This window comes from Cebus imitator, unplaced genomic scaffold (genome assembly GCF_001604975.1).
Source record: "Cebus imitator isolate Cc_AM_T3 unplaced genomic scaffold, Cebus_imitator-1.0 Scaffold151, whole genome shotgun sequence".
Taxonomy (NCBI): Eukaryota; Metazoa; Chordata; class Mammalia; order Primates; family Cebidae; genus Cebus; species Cebus imitator.
Genome location: NW_016107466.1, coordinates 5,473,738 through 5,478,546, shown reverse-complemented (window position 1 = coordinate 5,478,546; position 4,809 = coordinate 5,473,738). Strand labels below are relative to the sequence as shown.

The window sequence follows — 4,809 nt, the reverse complement described above, 5'->3', positions numbered from 1 at the left end:
CACTGCAAGAGCCAATCAGATCACATTTACTACCCTATTCTTATAAAACCCGACCCAAACCCCAGCTCAAGGAGACAGATTTGAGTGTTTTCTTCTTTCTCGTTGCTGGTCGACTCACAGTACGGCTTTTCTTTTCCCAAGAGCTGGTGACATGGTATTGGCTTCTATGCGCATTGGGAAGCAAGCCTATTGATTGCTTGGTAACACATTTTGTGGTGAGAATATTTACTTGTACTCCCGTGTTCCTTGAAGTAGTGTCAGTTTCTAGGTCCATGCCTTAAGGACAGACAGCTTACCCATCTTTCTTTTGGGACCTCTCTGGAATTCTTGAGCTACCATGTAAGAAGTTAAACCGTATTGTAAATGGGCGTTTACAAAGATGAGCACGGGATGAGATCTCGGGATGGGAGCAGAGCTGTGGGGGCATCCCGAAGATGCTTCCAGTTCTCTGATCTGATGTTTTCCCTGATGTGCTCAGGTCCTCTTGTCCTAGGAATGGGGAAAAGGGCCATGGAGGCGCGGTGAGCTTACCGTTTGAATAAATACCGTGGACCCAAAATTTTGCAAAGAGCGATTTATTAGGCAGAGAGAGAGAGAGAGGAGGAGAGAGAGAGCTTCTACTCTACCTTGCGACAGATCCAAAGGAGGAATCCGTATAGGTAAGGAGCAGTGGGTTTTCAACGTTAGAGTTATTCTCACTGCATTCATGTTCTCGTCCAAGGAGAGGAGTTCTTTCAAACTTCCTCTGGAGTGTTTGATATTTGACTCTGATACCGGATTGGCTGCTAGGTCGCAGCAGAGGCCTTTCCTCCCCGAGCTTTTCCCTGGCTTTTTGAACAAAGAAGCACACTTGGAATTTCCACTTCCCCCACGGCGGGAAAGTCAGACAAAGAGCTTTACTTTCTGGGGATGTGGACATAGATGGAGGCATGGCGCTGGGAGATTCCTGACTTTGAAACCTCGCCCTTTGTGGACTTGGCTTTCCTTAACACAGTCCCTCAATATGAGACCATCACACTGGAGACCCCAGGTGTATGTGCTGTGGTTGGCAGCCCCCAGTAAGCTCAGCCTGGTTATTCTTACCACTGTATCAGATGAGCGAGTGAAACTCCTTTGGGCTTTGTAGACTAGCCCATCCTTCAGCTAAATAAAAGTGACCTCCATCAATGTCATGAGGAACAGAATTATTCAACCCAGACTTGCCTGAATTCCCGATTCCCACAATGATGAAGTTTAATAAAATACATGGTTTTTATAAGTCACCATATTTGGAGCAATTATAATAGTTTCTACATTATGCATTTTTTTTCTGAGAATGGAATGAGATACTATTTGTAATGCACTTAAAAGTGTCTACACATTATGTAGACATTATGTATCACATATTAGCTATCTTAATAGTTATTTTTATAAAAATCTTATTCAAGGACTCAGCGAGAGAAGAATGGCTGTGTTCCAGTAAATCTAGAAGTTCTTGGATCTTGTGTTAATTCTAATGCAATTTTCTAATGTCCTGATCTCAATGTTAGGTCTAACTACATTTATTTCCCTGCTAGCAAGCAAACTCAATGTCTTAGTTTGGATTCCCCCAGCAGCAGAAGCTGAATAAAGATATAAATGCAAGGGCTTTATTTAAAATGTGAGATACACACTGGTATGGGAGTTGAAAAGTGAAGTAGAGAAGGGAGGTAGTAAAAGATGCCTTATCTGCCATGAGATACCATCTCATACCAGTCAGAATGACTATGATTAAAAATCATGAAATAACAGATGTTGGCAAGGTTGCAGAGAAAAGGGAATGCTTATATACTGCCTGTAGGAATGCAAATTAGTTCAGCCATTGTGGAAAGCTCTGTGGTGATTTCTCAAAGAACTTAAAGCAGAATTACCATTTGACCCAGCAATCCAATTATTGGGTATATACCCAAAGGGATATCAGTTACTCTACCATAAAGACACATGCACACATATGTTCATCACAGCACTATTCAAAATAGCAAAGATACGAAATCAGTCTAAATGCCCATCAGCAGTAGGCTGAATAAAGAAAATGAGATGCATATACACCATGGAACACTATGCAGCCATAAAAAAGAATGAGATCGTGTCCTTTGCACCAACATAGTTGAAGCTGGAGGCCATTATTCTAAACAAACTAATGCAGAAACAGAAAGGCAAATATTGCATGTTCTCACAGCTTTGTACAGTGGCAGTATTGTAGCCAATGAGGTTTAACTGAGGTGCGATATGGCTCATTGAAAACTTTTCCCAATACCCCACCATGACAACTTGAAATATAGTTGGCATTGGGAATTTTTGACTGACAGCCTCTACGGAGACATAAAAAATAAATAAATAAATAAAAAGAGAGAGAGAGAGGAACAACAGACTACCAAGGCCTACTTGAGGATGGAGGGTGAGGATAAAACAACTGCCTATTGGGTGCTATGCTTATTACCTGAGTGATGAAATAATCCGCACACCAAACTCCCGTGGCACAATTTACCTATATAACAGATCTGTACATGTAACCCTGGACATAAAATAAAAATTTAAAAAAAAAAAAAAAAAGATGCCTTATCAAACCACTTCCCATGGGTAAATAGAGCTTACTTCTAACAGGAAACTCTGGGTGTCAGTATAAAACTTGTGCCTCTTAAGGTAGCCAAGCCATTAATATACCAATTTTAATCATTGTGGCTGCCAGGATGAGATATGCTGAATACCAGAAACTTGTAAAGTGACCTGCCAGTTAAACAGCAACGTGGTTTCTGGTGTCAAAAAGCACCCCCAGGAAGTGAAATGCTGGTGCTATCCGTCTGCAGTAGTGAGTAAGAGTGTAGATGGGGGTGCAAAGGCATATGCTGTGGTCAGTGAAATGGGAAATGGCTGATTATTCATCTGCCTAGTGTCCCCATGTCGAGGTCTCAAATCCGGTACAAGACAGATCGCTTCTATCCAGAATGACTACTCATTGGAACTATTCATAACAAGAATCTGACCTTGGCAAATTAAATCTCTGCCTCCCATATTTTTAGTGATATCTAATGAGACTTGTAATTAATCCTGATCTTAGATTCCTTGAGAGACCCACAAGTCTCCAGACTCTCTTAACACATCCAAAAGTGCTGGCACTTCACAAAATCCCCAAAGCTTGGAGAATTCACTTAGAGTGTGGATGTTCCTGCCACCCACTGACATCCAAAGTGATTAACTTCTAGAGGTGGCATTGTGTGAAATTATCGATTTAACTGTCCACTGCAAAGGGACTTGCCTTTTCTCTGTTGAAGTATTTTTATTTAAAAGGACTTGGCTCTCGCTATAGATGAGTGAAGAAACCTTTCACACTACAGAACCTGAGTTATTGAATGATATCTGAACCATTTCAGTTTCCTTTTTGTTAAAAAAAAAAAAGGTGGGGAAAGGGGTAAAACTATTGTATATATTCATATATTTTAAAATGTGTAATCATGTTATTATCTGAAACTAATACCATGCTGTTAAAATTTAGATAAAGTGTCCTGTAATGCATACAAAATGTTCATTTGCTGAAGGCCATTAAGTTAATTTCCTGGCAACAAGATTAAATGCAAGGCATTTACATAATCATTAGTCGTGAGGTGTAGAAAAGATAATTAAATATTCCACCACATTAATTTATATTTAATTAACTGTGCTTTAGTGATCCTTCTGTCTGAATATTAATATTGTGTAAATAAACAATTAGAATGCATACTGATTTTATTAAAGGCTTATTCTTAAAATTATGTAGAAGATGCAATTATTAATTTGATTATATCTTATTTTGAAGCCTAATCATGTTAATAGAGTCTAAAACATTATATCACTAGCCTCAGTGATGACATTTTCACATTTTATATTTCCAACTACAATGTAGCTTATAGACTTTAAAATATGTTCATTTAGCTCATCCTAATAGTTAATTGCTTTCCTAGTAACACCACTCTGTGGTTCCTTTAAGTCAATACTGATACTGTACCTTTTAAAAAAGAGAGTTATTATGATACAGTAAGCCTCATCAGTTGTGGCCACACTCACTTGGGACATGTGATTATTTCTGCGAAATGACCATATTGTATAGAAAGGAGCAAAAATGGAGCAATCTTAAATAAGATCAATTGGGTAGAAAGTATAGTTAATAGTCTACTGGTGGGTAAAATTTCTGAGGGTTTTAAGATTCTTTTGTTAAATGTAATGTTAGGGAAATTCTTGAAAAGGTAATCAGATATTACTAGGAGCAAGAATCTACTCATAAGAATTTTCCAGACTTAGATGCCAGACATTTGTGGAGGGCTTAGATGGTAGTAAAGTGAAACCTGGACAACAGATTCATTATATCTTAAGGATTATTCCTTTTATCTGCCTGGATCATTTGGGAGCCAGTAAATGAAAATATCTAAGTTTTCATTAAACATTATTTAGTAGGAAAAGAAACAAAATATGATAAGGAAAGAAAGTAAAAGAGTCAGTGATTTTTCTGAATCATGAGAGTGTAATCTTAGCTAAAATACAAAGTTACATTAAAATATCTCTACGAAGCAGTCATATTTTCCTACCAGGAGAAGTTATTTCATATTAAATTATAACATCTCCAGTAAAAATGTTTGTGCTTTTAACACATAATATTTATTTGGGCAAACAATTCAATACTGATTTTAACTGTCTAACTGGAATTTTTAGGGAAAATGATGTGTTTTGGTAGCACATATTTCCTGATGGAAACATTTGTTTCTAAAATCATAGAAGGGGGAATAATAAAGTTGCTTTTATTTCTTTTCAAGGCTGTTG

At 37.8% G+C, this 4,809-nt stretch overlaps 1 non-coding gene across 1 annotated transcript; it reads left to right on the top strand.

The window, feature by feature from the left end:
- The first annotated feature begins 2,195 nt into the window (after positions 1-2,195).
- On the top strand, positions 2,196-2,339 carry LOC119473363. Its single transcript, XR_005202571.1, has one exon. It is a non-coding gene; the product is annotated as a U4 spliceosomal RNA (small nuclear RNA).
- The last annotated feature ends 2,470 nt before the right edge of the window (positions 2,340-4,809 follow it).